Below are 15,576 nucleotides of genomic sequence, written 5' to 3'. Positions count from 1 at the left end.
AAACTAACATACCACAGTAAAGCAATTATACTCCAATAAAGATGTTAAAAAAAAAAAAAAGAATCCCAAAGCCTAGTACCTTCCTTCAAACCCAATGAACCCATCTCTCCAGACTGCAAGCTACATGGGGACAAGGAAGCACCTCCCTCCTACCGTACTCCTCCCTGAGCCTGACCTGTGGGAACCAAGTGTGCTTAACCGAATTCTGAGTGTCCAACAGGCACCTCCTGGCCACGGCCCCAAGACTGAAGCAGCTTTCTTTTCCCCATGGGCAATGAAGTTTGCTTTCAAAAAGAAAGGCATTTAAGACGACACCTGTATGATGTGAAAGAAACGAAAGACTACAGATGAGATTTTAAAAGCATTATGATCAGAAGGAAGGCAGGCGAGCATTCAAAAGCCACGCCCTGCGGCTCCCACACGCTGTGCGCTGTGCGTGCAGAGGCTAAAGGGGCCTCCAAAGACCAGCCCTACGCAGCCGAACTCCTAAACCCATTACCTCTTTCCATTCCAACAGCCACTCCATCAAGCAACTATTATTACTCCCAACTCATGGGTGGGGGGACTGAGGCTCTGGGCCTCACGCCAGGCTCCACAGCAGTAAAAGCAGAGACTCAGCTCAAGTGCGCCAGCGGAAGGCCACCTGTAACCTACTCTGCAGAAGCCAACGAGGCAGGAGGAGGAATTCAGCAAAATGGGACGAAGCTTCAAGACAGACCCCCTGGGGCATTCAGGACCCTCTGCTTCCTGACACCCCCTTCACCCATGTGGGCAGAGGGGGCATCACAACACGGTTCTAGCTCTGAGCTCGGGGACCATCCAGGCAACCCAGGCAGGGCCTGGGGAATCTGCTTGGCCCCATGACCCTACTGGTCCCAACCCCTGCTGGGGGCTCCTCAATGAGGGAGGACATCCCCGCTCCCAAGGGAGAGGAGAGTTGACGAAAGACCTGGCTGGAACACCGTGCCGCCTGCCACAGCAGGTCCAGATGCCTGGTTCCGTAGAGCAAGGCGCACCTACGGGGAATGACGGCGAAGCACCCCTCAGATGCCACCTCTGCAGGTGCTCAAGGAAGGGACTCAGCCAACAGAACCAGAGGAGGGCCTCCTTCAACCTGAACTTGCCCAACCCGGAATCCAAGGCGCGCACAGCCCCGGTGGCCTGCGTCTCCTCCCGTCCCGCTCCCCACAGCTGCGGCCTCTCAGCCCAGCCCGCTGGTCTGCTCAATTCCCTCCCCATCTGCAAAGTAACCCCCTCGCCCCCACCCCCCGCAACGGATTCATCCCAACGTTTAGTCAGCCGGGACCTTATTTATGACTTTTAGACTCTCAAACCCATTCCCATTCATAATTAGGAGAGAGCAGCTGGATGGCAACGCACACAAAGGGCCCCGGGGCACCCCCAGCCCACCTGGCCCAGCCAAACAGACCCTTTCCTGGGTCCAGATAGCGCGTGTGTTCGCTTCCTCCTACCTGGGGGCACCAACCGCCCTCCCCCAGGGCCTGCCACAAAAACCCGACAACTGTAAGCAAGGCAATTCCCCCCGCAGCAGTGCCCCTCCCCGCACCCCTGCCCCTCCCCGCACCCCAGCACCCCTGGTCCCCTCCCTCCCTCCTGTCCCTGTGAACTCACGGAACACGTCCCCCGCCCAGCCTTGGCAGGCCAAGAAATCCCACGCAAGGGCTCTGAGCAGTGTTAGATCCTAGACTCACATGAGACACTGCTGAGCGCTGGATTCTTTCCCTATGAAAATGCACACGGGACCCTCCCCACGCCAGCCCCCTCGACTTGTGCCATTCCCGGGGCTCACACCCCCTCCCAGGCATGGAGCCCAAAGAGGTCCACAGGCCTGAGGCAGGCCCGCCAGCTTTGTTTCCTCGGCAACACCCACTCTCTCCCTGCAGAGGCACACCAACCGAGGCAGAGCTCCTGGAGTTTCTTCTCAAGGGGCGGGCGACACCAGCTTTCCTTATGTTTGGGCGGGGGGGGGGGGGGGGGGGGGGGGGCTGAGGTGGATGGGACCCCAGCAGCTAGCTGTCCCCCACCTCCGCCTCCTCCCGCCGCACTCTTCCCCATGCTCACGAGCACCCGTCCTGCAAAACTGATTGCACTTTCGCTCCAGGAGAGCCTGGCAAAAGAGATGACGCAGCCCCACAGACCCTCACCTGCTGATGGGAAACCAGGCCCCACGGGCCTCCCGCTCTTGACACTTCTCGGTGAGCGGCTCTGGTCACCTGGCACCTGGCCCTCGGTGGCGGCCGAGGCTCATCTGTCACGTCGGACATGTGTGAGGAGCTGGGCCTCCCAGGAAGCCTCCCTCCGCCCCTGCCCCCAGCCTGTGGGGCAGGAAGTTAGGATTTGCCTGATTCACTGGGCCTGTGTCTTCTAGCCCACGGGCAGAAGGGGGCAAGTGGCCTCAGCTGAGGGCTGCTGGGTTGGGCAGTGCTTCTCTACCCGGTTACCCATTTGAATCATCTGAGAGCTTTTAAAATTACCAGGCAGGTTCCACCCCAAGACCAGTAACTCAGAACAACCTCTGAGGGTGGGGCTCTGCTTAGATCTTGTTTCAAGGCTTCCCCAGGTGATCCCAGTTCCAGGCGGGGATGAGAAGCATATGGGGCCAGAGGGATCCCAGCAAGAGGGCGTGACAGCCTCCAAGGGAAGAAGAGCTGGAGGGCGGCCCCGACCCCTGCAGCCCGAAGCCCACAGCCCACCTCCTTCAAGAGGACTTCCCAGACGTCTGGGTGTACGGATGGGACCCCAGCTCCCAGTGCTGGGACCACCGCGCCCCTCCCCCTGCTGCCTCAGATGGGTGCCCAGTGCCCTCTGGTTGCGTGGTCTGCTCCTTGCAGGCCGGACTTAGTCAGGCTTGTTCAGGCCACCACCCCAGGGCCCGCACAGTGTTGACCACACTGTTCCGCCATCTCCCCAAAGCTCATTAGCCCCGAGATGATAGAAGGTCCATCAGAGAGAGGAGGTACCGTGGAGGAAGTGCGCAAGAGGGAAGACGAACCCCACGGAGCCCATTTTGCAGGATTTACGCCCTGGGCATCTTCCAAACCTCCCTGCTTAGGTCCGATCACTCCCGACCCCAGCGACCCCACCTGCCCGAACTAATCCACTGAACCCACGGCATACACCTCCCACATGCCAGGGGCTGATGCGCTCGGACCACGCAGTCTGTTAACAAGACACCATCCAAAACGCTGACCATTAGTCCCCCCAGAATAGCATCACTAGGCCACAGACATCTAGGGACAGACGCATAAAACACATTCTCCCAGGGCTTCCCTGGTAGGGCAGTGGTTAAGAATCCGCCTGCCAATGCAGGGGACACGGGTTCGAGCCCTGGTCCGGGAAGATACCGCATGCCACGGAGCAACTCAGCCCGTGTGCCACAACTACTGAACCTGCGCTCTAGAGCCTGAGAGCCACAACTACTGAGCCCGTGTGCCACAACTACTGAAGCCCGTGCGCCTGGAGCCCATGCTCTGCAACAAGAGAAGGCGCTGCAATGAGAAGTCCGCGAACCGCAACGGAAGAGTAGCCCCCGCTCGCCACAACTAGAGAAAGCCCACGCGCAGCTACGAAGACCCAACGTAGCCAAAAGTAAATAAATAAAATTAAAAAAAAAAAAAAAGGTTTAAAACACATTCTCCCAAAATGATAATAGGGTGTCTCCCCGGTGGTGCTGTCTGCAGCCTGGAAGGAGCCAGGACTTCAAATGCGCTCTTGGCGGGGAAGGGTGGGGGAGCTGGAGGGGAGGGGAGGGACAGGTCACCAAATGTTCCCCATCCAAATCTTCAGCACTGATATCACCACCAGGAAACGAGATGTTTATCTTGTTACAAGGTCTCATGTTCCTGCTTCTTCTTTACCTAGAAATAAAAAGTTCCCATCCGGGTCTTCACAGACCAATGTCCCCAAAATCAGAATTCACCAAAATATCAAAAGTGCCCACAATTTCAGAGGAGGAGATTAAAAAGGGAAAGTGATGGGGAAATTAAGACAATAGGAAGAAAGGTCTTGGAGGAAAAGTTCAGTTTGACCAGATGGGTTTTGCTCTTTACGAAGGGTTACACCACAGGCCTACAGAGACAGTGTCCCTCCTGGGTGCCACAGTGGTGACCGAACTCAGAGCAGGTCTTGGGAACCCCTCGGCCTGGTTTCCCAAGGGGCCCGTGAGGCCTTGCTGGCTGTGGTGGGCTTAACATGGGGCCACACGCGCCCCCCACCAACCGTCTGCCAGACCGCAGTCAGCTCTCTTCAAGGATGGGGACTGACACACACGATATCAAGGGTCAGCCTTTATCTTTTAAACGCACAATGTGCTCAAGTCAAAAACAAAACAAAACGCCTTTCCAAGACGCTTTCCACATTCCAACAACACACTGGGCTGGAAAAAATGGAGCACCGTTTCCTCTTATTTTTAATCTCACATTGGCTCGGTTTATAATAAAAGAGAATAACCTATTTATTTGCTTACCTTACTTGGAAAGACAATAAATTGGAAAGGCTTCATAAATCTCACAGGGAATTCCTTTAAACAAGGACTGTCAGCAAAAATCCGTAAATAACCCTCTGCCAGTCTCCAGCAATCACCTCCACCACACATTCTTTTTCCTTCCTGCTTTTGTACTAATCTTCTAGCAAACAAATCAAATCAAGCACTAAAACGTTTTATTCTTATCGAGGTGAGGCTCAGAAAACATCCGGGAGTCCACCGGGGCTGCTGGCTGACTTAGGTGGCCTCTGAGAAGAATCAGCCGCAGAAAAGACCCCTGGGACTGCATGAGGGAGACCTCTGCACCCCCAAACCCTGCCACACTGCTCTCACCGATTTACAAAAACCCAGGCTGGCAATCGGCTTTGCAAACAGAGCCAGGGACGTGGCATCCATTCTATCTGGAGCAAAGCATAAGCCTTATGAAACAGGGTCCTATCCAGGTGGCAGACAGGCTCTTGGGTTTTCTCCCACCTGGGCTAGCGTGGCATCAATGACAGTGCCTGGAGCCCTTGTAACTCCAGCGTCATGGAGCTTCCGGATCCAGGCGGCTACTGGTCAAGTTCACTCATCCCCATGCTGACCAAGTTGAAGGAAGGCAGCTTGGAACTTGGAGATGTCCAGAGCAAACACACACCTCATCCAGCAGGCCAGGACTTGTTCCCACCATGTTAACTTGACTTGTGAGGCAACTGATTAAAACAACACTCTAGAGCTTCCCTGGTGGCGCAGTGGTTGAGAGTCCACCTGCCGATGCAGGGGACACGGGTTCGCGCCCCGGTCCGGGAAGATCCCACATGCCGCGGAGCGGCTGGGCCCGTGAGCCATGGCCGCTGAGCCTACGCGTCCGGAGCCTGTGCTCCGCAACGGGAGAGGCCACAACAGTAAGAGGCCCGCATACCGCAAAAAAAAAAAAAAAACTGACATTCAGATACAGCAGAAGATGGACAGTCTCACGCTGAGGTATCAAGGACGGTGCTAAAAATAAGTTTAAATAAGAGGCAGAAGGAGGCTCGTGGCTAATCAAATGTGTAATCAACTTACGTATCAGGAAAGGATAATTACCACAACCAAAAAGAAAATTTCTCCAAGCCAAAAAGGTAAAAAAAAAAAATTTAAACCAGCAAACCACTACCCACATAGAAACAAAAATGTATGTTTTCAGAAAGGACAAGCCTCTTGCAGACCCGGCAGCTTCAGGAGCCTTGAAACTTTCCCCCAGGACCTTGATTCTTGGATGTGACATGCAATACTTAGCGAAACCCAAACAGACTTTGCACTACCAGAGATGCACTCAGTCTGTTAGCTGCGCAAAGGAATGGGCTTTTGATTCGAGTCCCACCCAGGTTCCCGTGCAGCAGCCATCGCCACAGAGCTGCGTCCCTGCAGGTGACTGAGCTGCCCAGAGCCTCGAGCGCTGAAAGTCACTCTCCAGCCCGAGGCGCCTTGGCCGTCTCTATTATGGATGCAGCAAATTCATTTGTTTTTATCTTCTCCCCTCCTGGTACATTCCTGGTACTCAAGAAAAAGGAGCTATATTATTATTATATACCCAGCAACTTAATGTATTCCTAATATTCCCGAATGAAGGCAAAGGCCTTTCTTAACCGGCTCCCTGTGAAACAGTCATTTGACAATTTGCACACCTCAAGCATGTTTGCCCGGCGAGGCCAGCTGGACCCGGGCACACATCAGCAGGCTGCTCGCCCCACGGGCACAGCAGTGGCTTGCCCACTCCCTTCCCTCCAAGTCCGCTGCAACTGCAGGATCCACCCAAGGGAAGCGGCTTCCCACCTGTTACCTGTGTCACCCTGAGGAGTTACCCTGCGCAGACAGGAGTGGAGCCCCAGGAGGGCGCTGGGGAGGCATCCCGAGGGCAGGACGCCTGCAGGCCCTGGGGCTGCCTAGAAGCACAGCCCTACTGTGCTCACAGCTGCGGCTCCACGGGGCTCAGACTGGGTGAAAAGGTCCACGGGGGCTTTACTGCTGCGGACTGCACTACTGAAGATGCTTGCAGGGCCCTTCAGGACATAAACCACTCCCCTCTCTGATGTTTAAATAAAATCCAGCATTCAACTTTTTCTGTAATAATTTCAGTGTTTGGGCAACCTTTCTTCCCTGGGCAAGGATTGGGAGGGAAACGCGGTCTCAGGGTAGTCAGAGCAGTGTCTGGGCCCCAGAACTGCACGGCAGCTGGGTCCTGCAGCCTGTCCAGGCCAGGAGGACTCGGGTCTTCCCACTGGCTGGCGGTGTTCCCCATCCCGCCAAGTAAGAACTGCCAAGGAGCGGAAGACACACACATACAAGCAGCTCAAAACGCTGGTTCAAGCAGCCCTTGTCCCACCGGGGCGCCAACACTGGGCGCTACTAACCCTGGGCTCCAATCTCTTTGCATCTGGAAGCCCCCGAAGTCTTCTAAGCATGTGCCCATGTCTCCACCGCACTCGCGGCATGCATGGCAGCTCACAGACGACCACCCCAAAGAGGCCAAAGGATGCTTAGACAGGAATTTCAGGTCAGGAATCAAGGTCAGGGTTAGTCTGCGCTCTCGCAGGCATCAAAGGGTTTCCTCACAGTGAATGCAGGCAAAATGCACCAGGAGCCACTCAGCACGGTGAGCGCTCTCCCTGCCCTGAGTGCTGGGGCGATGGGGGGAGGGGGGCAAATACTGAGCACTGAGGAGACATCTCCAGCAACAATCAGAACACTAATAAATGCGGTGAATCCCGAGTTAACAATTTAAAACATTCCAAGATTCATTTCCTAAAATTCCCCACAACTGAACGAAAACAAAGAGAACACTTTAAAACCAGGAAGAGAGTGAGTCGATGCTGACTTCCTTCCCAAAGTGCAACAGGGACCACTCACAAGCACGTGCTCTGGGCGGAGAGCGGCAGCAGCCTCATCACGCAGCCCCTGCTCCGAGAGAAACCAGGATCCTCTGCGACACGCAGGAGCTGGCAAGCGTAGGAGTGGAGGCCAGCACTCCGGCTCTAGGGTGGGACGCTGACCCAGGTGACCCACTGCTGGCCTTGGCAGTCACTGACCTTCCCACAGGAAAGCACACTGGTCCCTCCGGCTTTCGGCAAACCACCCCCCTTGACCACAGAACGGTGGCCAGCCTCTACTTGCAGGAAGCCCAGCGGGGACCTGCAGCCTGCCCTGCGCCCCAGGAGGCACAGGGACCCGGATCAGCGTGGGGCGCAGGATTGCTGTGAGCAAACACACTGCCGGGCCCTCTCCTAAGCCACTTCCCCACGGAAGAAAGAGGAAGTAGCCAGCGGCCCAGCGGTCACTTCCAGTCCCCCTGGACCCGGAGCCAGTGGCCGTGGTGGACAGAGGAGGTACCCACTCCCGGGCGGGCACCTACCACGAGGGGCTGCAGGAACACGGTGGAGGAGGGCGAGCAGCTACGGTGTGTGTGTCCCCGGAAAGCCCAGGGACAACGGCCCGAGATGCACCGAGGCCCAAGGTGTGGACGTGGAACTGCCCACTCCTGGGGGGAGGGGGGCCCTTTGGGGGCCCGTGGATTCACGGGGCAGATAAGATTCCAGCCACAGTGACTGGCCTTTGAGCCAACCTGCCCAGCCTGGGCCAACGTCCTTAAGTCTCGGGCATCCCTGGGATGACATGGGTGGTGCCGCTCGGGCAAGTCTGTCTGCTGTGGCCTGGAGCGTCCTCCCGGGCCAGGCGGAACCCTCGCACGTGACAGACGTCCTAGAAAACCCTGGCACCTCACACGAACATCTACGTACTTTTTCCTCCATACTTCCCGGGCTGGCCTTCCCACTATCGAAAGGGGACAAACTGCAGCAGTGGTGGGCAGGATGGAGGCATAATCACAGAGGGCTCCGGCAACCTTCCCTGGTGACGGAGTTGCTCTGCAACCACGTGGATTTTACACAGCGTTGGTCAAAACGTGCAGAATCGCGTGCTGAAAGGGTGAATTTTACTGTACGTAAATTATATCTATACAACATTCTAAAAAAGTTGATCCCCCTCAAAAGCCCAAAACAAATAATAAAAACAAATGACGTGCCCTGCGCAGTAAACTGCAATCCCACTGCAGCCAGAGCAGTCTTTCCAAAAACAGGGCGGCTGTCACCTGCCGCCACCTGCCCCACCCCTCCAGCTTTCCCCAGGAAGCCGCCTGGAAGAGTCTGCACATCGGCAGGAAGGATCCCGTTAAACACACGCTGGCGCAGACGCCCTGAAATTGAGCAGCACTTCAGTTTTGTCAGGAAGGTCATTTCGGGACCTCTAGCAGTTTAGCGGCCAGGAAATGAGAAATGAGATTCTGCTCATTACTGTGCCTTAACTGCTCTTATTGGGATTCCACCTATCACGTTAGCATCATCACACTCCAACCTCCTGGTCAGCAAGCGGGGAATGGACAGGCTCCCACCAGCCGGTGGCGTTGCGTCTGCCCTCGCTGCCATGGGCATCCTGCGGCCTGCAGCATGCAAGGGGCGAGTCCCTGAGCCCCCCCCCAGGGGCCACACACATCCTTGTCCTCATGTGGTGGTGCTGAGACGCCAGGGGTCTGTGTCTCGATCCAGAAAACCCAGGGACCGGCGCTGAAGGGGAAACAGAGGCAACACTGGAGTTCACCCAAGGTCACGAGGCAAGCTAAGGGCAGAGCTGGGATGAGCTCTCCCCCGCTGGTCCCTTCTATCAGTGAGACTGCCACCACGCACGCCCCTGCAGATGACCTATGTGAGGCCAGAGGGTAAGGCGACAAAACAGCCTTCGGCCCTACCTTGCGCCTGGCCTTCTCCGTGGAGGGACACAGAGGGATCACGCCCAGGGGCTCCACAGTGAGATGGAAACTCATACTCTGGAGTAAGACAGGCTGGGTTGAAACTGACTGACCCAGCCATGTACCCCCAAGTACGAGAGCAGGCTCCGGCCTCCTCTCTGCCCCACAGCCCGTTGGGCACCCGGCCCTGTCAGAGTCCCAGCCACTCCTCCGACAGCCGGCACCCTCGCTGTCTCCGTCACCTACCCGGTGAGTCCACCGCTGGTTGGGTCTCCCAGGCACCACGACCACTGCTCTAAGATGCCATGTCTGGCAGCAGTAGATCTCAACTCAGGGAGCCCTGTGACCCTCTGGCCCTCTCTCGCCCTCTCCGGTCCCAGCCCCTCCCACTCTTTACTCCTACAAAGAAAGAATAACGACAGTGCCCACACGGGAGAGAACTCACTAGCAGTGCATGTTGAGGATGTGTCATGCATTAACACACTGCCCCTCACACACACCAGAGGTGGATACAAAGGATGCCCACCGGCCTTCCCTGGTGGCGCAGTGGTTGAGAATCTGTCTGCTAGTGCAGGGGACACGGGTTTGAGCCCTAGTCTGGGAGGATCCCACATGCCGCGGAGCAACTAGGCCCGTGAGCCACAACTACTGAGCCTGCACGTCTGGAGCCTGTGCTCTGCAACAAGAGAGGCCGCGATAGTGAGAGGCCTGCGCACCGCGATGAAGAGTGGCCCCCGCTTGCCGGCAACTAGAGAAAGCCCTCGCACAGAAACGAAGACCCAACACAGCAAAAATAAATTAATTAATAAACTCCTACCCCAAACATCTAAAAAAATAATAATAATAATAAAAAACACAACAAGCTTCGCATTATAAAAAAAAAAAAAAAAAGAATGCCCACCACCCCGCTGTGAGGACCCAGGACACAAGGAGATGGGGACCTTCCCCAGGCCTTCAGCCAATCCCCTGATTAGCTCTGGGACCAGAAGTGGACTTCTGGGGTTCTGTTCTTAGGTGCTACATGGTACTTCTTCAGGCCAGGGAGAGCACCAAGAACACCCGTCAGTCCTTCCCTGACCCCTCAGCCTGGAGACAACCCACCCTCCACCCCGGCACTTGGGAAGCACCCTACCCCCATCCCAGCTCTCTGTATTTCAGGATAATCCTCCTTTGCTCTTGCTTGCAGTCCTGGCATCGGGCACACAGTAGGAGCTCTATCTGCTGAAGAAGCAGATCTTTGTTCAACAGGCAACTTTCAGAAGAAGCAAATGCATCTCAGTGTCACTGCATACATTTCCACAAATCAATCCCAACTGAGCCACCTTAGCATATACTGTAAAAATTTAAAACCCTATGCATAAAATATTATATATCTATTTTTATTTGATCTACTAGGTTATAAAGCTTTCCTCAATCTCTTAAAGGTGGTTTTTCCAGTAGTGCATAACTGCTTAATTGGGAAGTGTACAAAACATAATTACACTGCCTAACACTACAACATTGCTTATGGGAATATCTCTGTTCATGCATTCTGCTTTATTTTGTATTTAATCTCTACTAAGATGTCTATATGAAAATAGATAGGTATGCTAGTCTTCATAAACACCATAAATCATAAAGTCATTTCTTTGCTAACCCAAGTCCAAAAGCAGCCCCAAAAGAAACTGCTAGGGCCCCAAAGGTTCCCACTTCTCATATTCAAGCACAGATGGAAACCTTTTAACATGTGGCCCCAAACACTTAGCTCTGTGCCACTCTGCCAGGTAAAGGTTAAGTAATGGCTATTTCTCTCACAATAAATGGCTTGGCACGCAACTCAAAAAGCACCTCCAAACTGCCCCCAGAAAGCAGTTACCCAAACCAGAAAGGGCAAATCCCCTCTGCCCAAGACCACAATTGCCAACCTCACATCAAGGGGCAGATGGAGACCCCTTAAATCCTCATCTGAGGACACCGTGCGTGGCCTTTCAAGTTCACCCTTCAACCAGCACAGGAAATGTGCCAAAGGCTCCCAACGCTTAAAATGGATGTATTAGGGCTTCCCTGGTGGCTCCATGGTTGGGAATCCGCCTGCCAATGCAGGGGACACGGGTTTGAGTCCTGGTCCGGGAAGATCCCACATGCCGCGGAGCAGCTAAGCCCATGAGCCACAGCTACTAAGCCTGCGCTCTAGAGCCCACGAGCCACAACTACAGAAGCCCGCGTGCCTAGAGCCCATGCTCTGCAACAAGAGAAGCCACCACAACGAGAAGCCCGCGCACTACAATGAAGAGTAGCCCCCGCTCGCCACACCTAGAGAAAGGCCGCGCACAGGAACGAAGACCCAATGCAGCCAAAACTTAAAAAAAAAAAAGATGCATCACCCTGCACGCCTCCCCGCTTTTAAATGTGTACACACACCCCCATCCCTAGAATTGGGTTATCTGAATAACAGCCTTTCTTTAAGCAGCGTGGTGTCGGTGAAAAAGAACCTGTTCAGAGCCTGTGCCATCATTTATTAACTGTCAGCCCATCCATGTGGCTTGAGACCCGACTGCCGATTCCAACCACTGGGAAGTATCCACACTGCCTCACTCTCTCCCGTAGAGGTTGTCACTAAAAAAATAAGCACGTGTATGACAAGGTGTTTCTACAAACAGAATAAAGGTAAGCTGTCCTCTAAATGGCAACATAAGCTACCAGCCTCACGGAAGCCTACTAATTAATAAATTCACCAATCAAGATAAAAAGGATTTGCCACCAGATGTGTTCACTTGCGTTTCTAAAACAGAAGGTGTCGTCCCCAAATCTGTTTGGCAACACGGATGAAATAATGCACAAGTGAGCTCCCGGGGGTAGATTCCATCCACCTACAGAGAGGTGAATGTGCCTTGCGCCGGTCTCTGCGCTCAAGGAGAAAGTCATCAACTCCACTGCACCCCTCTTCGACTTTGATATACAAACCTTCCAAGTGTGCTTCACTGCGTGCGGTTCATAGTGTACTAAAGTATGATCTGTAAAAACCATCTCTCTCTTTGCCACTACGCTGTGACACAGCCCAGCCTCCTCTCAATGAGCACTGCTGCCTGGGGTCAAGGGAAAAAGTTAAATGTCAAGTGCATCCGAATACAGAACCAGCTCCAGTTTTAACGGGCACACACGAAATTTCCCTCAAGTCCCTAGGAATGTCGGGTGCTGGTTGAGGGGACAGAACCCCCGCCTTAAACCAAAAAATGAGACCGGGTCAGGCAGAAATCCAGATTTCCACTTTCAAATCTATTCATTCACATGGGGGAAGAGGATTCAAGTATAAAATCTTTCAATCACTGATCGTGCCAAATGCTCGATAACGAGACTCAAGTGTGTGGGTGTGTGGCGGGGAGTGGTTTGTTTTTAGAGAAAGACAGTCTGCGCGCTGTTGGCAGGCTCTGGGCTGGCTGCGCTGAGAACCACCCGGAGGAGCTTGCAAAAAATACAGGTGTTCTGGCCCCACCTGGAGCTTCTGCAATGGAACTTTGGGTGGAGCCCAGGAGACTGACTCCTGGCCAGGGGTGCCCTGGGGCTCCACCTGCTCCACAGGCCACCCTGTCAAAGCACCTGGGCAGCCAGCCGGCCCTCCCTGGGAACTGTGTGAGTCACTCGTGTGGAAACCACCAAGCCCACAGCCAGCTTCTTGCCACTAAATGCACTAAGTATGTGTGCCCAACTCAGGGGTGAGCTGAAGGGTGCTAGCGCTCACCTGTTCCCTTCTGATACAACAGGGCACAAAGGACCTCTCTCCCTGCTCCTGGGAAGACCCTAATTCCAACTGTCTGTTCTCGAGGGATGTAGCAAGACACAGCGTGCACAGCTCGAGCAGGGCAGGGGCAGGGGGCACTTATTCTGTTACAACAGCACCACCGTAGCTACTGATGCTGCCAATAACAGTAACCAACAGCTAACATCTGAACACTTCCCACCTGCATCAGCCTCTTTACTGTGCACGTTTGCAAATGTGCAAATAGGACGTTCTGGCCCTTGACCTCTGAATGCCCTTGCATTCCACCACTAGCTGCCTCCCAAGGGCATTCTCAAGGATCATCTCGCTTTCCAAGTGAGATTTTTTAATGGTATGAATTAAACCCAAAGAAACTGCTGGTCCATGAAATGACCAGCCGCCCGGAAGGTGACAATCGGGTCCCTTCCACAGACTTCGGAAGGACACCTTCCCCAACACGGCCCCCAGCCCCACCTCACCATTTCATGCTCACCTGACCCTACGACTCGCATCTGGAGCCCACAGGCAGCAGGGAGCCGTGACATTGCCGGGGGGCGGGGGTGGGGGTGGGTTGGGGTGTCACGCCCACACCTAGGTGGTTGCCCAGGCGGTCCCTGGGAGTGAGTGAATGCCCCGGGAGGGGAAGATTTCCCAGGCCCAGATCGGGACATACAAACACCCATAGCACATCGGCCACCCAGCTGGACCCGGGCCAGTCACCAAAGCTGCTGCTAAGGGCCCACCACGTGCCAGGAGGACAAACCCAACACACCGTTCTCTGGGAAGCAAGTTCACTGCCACAGCGGCCCCCACGGGTTAAGGGTGCTGGCTGTCCTCAGGCAAAGGAGGGCAGCACCCAACCCCTCGCTTTTTCTTCCTTCTCTGGGAAGGGAAAGTAGGTCTTAAATAGAAAGTAAATATTTTACTGGGCATTTCTCAGAGTGACCTAATACCGAGTCACATTCCACAGTCTAAAAACAACCTCCTGAACGGTTTTCAGTTCATCACTTTGGCCCCAGGAACGGAGGAGAAGACGGGATGCTCCCTAACGGAGCCAGCCTCCAGTCGCCCTTCCCAGTCCCTTCCCGGTGCCTTCCCGGTCCTGTGTGAGGCAGACTCAGGTCGTGTTTAAGAGCACCAGGATCTGGATCTCCCACCACAAACACTTCTCCCTGGGCCCCGCCCTCTTCACCTGGCACTTGCCCTGACTCCATAAGACCCATCCATCGTTTAAGTGCAAAGGATAAAACCCCCCTTCCCTGGTGGACGCATTCGCCTAGGACAGGGCCCACTCACCATCTCTGTGACCAGCAAGTCCCATTTCCCAGCCTGCACAACCAAGGCAGTCAAGGCCCAGGGAGCACAAGGAAACCTGCCCCAGCTGGCACACGGCACCTCCCGGCGGGGGCAACTGATTTGCTTGTTTATTTATTTTGTATTTTTATAAAGTTAACAAACACGTACAATGTGTCAGGCCTGTTCTAAACTCTATATAAATATTACGTCGTCAAATCCTTGTAGCCCACCCCTATACTTACCCTTGCTTCCGGTTCAGAAACGGAAGCCCTTTGCGAGGGCTCGTGAAATCCCAAATGCAATCATGTGTCTCGTTCCATCCCTCCTTTTTCCCACACTTTCTAGAACAGTCTGTCCCATCTGATGCCTCTTCCTCTGCTGGTGGGGACGTGTGTTATCTTGGGGGCAGGGCCGTCCCTCCTCGAGCCCAGCCTCAGCCCTGGCAAAGGAGGCAGACATTCACTGCCTTGGTGGGACCTCTCCCTCACCGTCAGAGTGAGTCCCCAGGTAACACTGAGGTCAGCCCAGTGCTCCAGGGTGGCCCAGAGAAAAGCTTTTGGATCTAAGCAGGAGCCTGACATGCCAAGTAATCACCAGGTTGCAAAACTCCCAGATACAAGCACGGCCAAAAATTGGTCCCTGCGCTGACCCTGCCCTCCTCCCCGCTAACAACAAGGCACCCAGACCCAGCTCCCACCAGCCGCTCTCCCTCCAAGACCCCCGCTTGCCCACGGCAGCTACAGAAGATGAAATAAATTAGGAAAAAACCCGTTACTCTCCCTTGCAGAGAAACCTTTTTAAGAACCAGAGTTACACTTGCAATGTGCATTTCTAGCGGTTCTGCTGAGCTCTGAGGGGCGTCTAAGCTCTTGCGTCGTCTGAGACACACATCAAGAGCACAACCCAAACAACTGTTAGTCACAGCCCCTCGCCCTTCCTGCCCCTGGGACACAGGAGACTCGAGTAAGGCAAGCTCACAGTTACCGCAAAGAAAACTCAAACCACTCTGAGCTGCTTTCTCTGCCCACTACTTGGAGCGCATCTGGCCAGTTTAGGGAAGGAGAAAATTACGCGCTGTTCAAAGCCCTCCTTAAATACTCAGGAAGACATCACTACAGATAGAATTCCAACGTTAATTCTGAAATCTCCCGGCTTTTGTCAGATGAAGCCACATTCTTAATCCCAGGCTTAGTTGAGAAATGAGAAGAAAGGATGTTTGCGTGTGGGGAAAAAAAAAAAAATCCTCAGCCCTGAGCGAAAAGCAGCAAACACCTTGGAGGA

General features: G+C 54.4%; 1 protein-coding gene across 4 annotated transcripts in view; it reads right to left on the bottom strand.

Moving 5' to 3' along the window:
* Positions 1-15,576, bottom strand: part of CTBP2 (C-terminal binding protein 2) — a 164,145-nt gene that overhangs the window by 133,783 nt on the left and 14,786 nt on the right. Inside the window, exon 1 of one of the 4 annotated variants that reach the window (XM_079899730.1) lies at positions 14,538-14,818. The exons of the other annotated variants lie outside the window; for them this stretch is intronic. The gene's annotated coding sequence lies outside the window, so the exon portion shown is untranslated. Of the gene's footprint in view, positions 1-14,537; positions 14,819-15,576 lie in introns of those variants that run through there. 4 annotated transcript variants of the gene reach the window in all.

This window comes from Stenella coeruleoalba, assembly GCF_951394435.1.
Source record: "Stenella coeruleoalba genome assembly, chromosome: 16".
NCBI classification, from domain to species: domain Eukaryota; kingdom Metazoa; phylum Chordata; class Mammalia; order Artiodactyla; family Delphinidae; genus Stenella; species Stenella coeruleoalba.
Note: the sequence above shows the minus strand (reverse complement) of the source record. Positions and strands in the feature narration are given on the sequence as shown.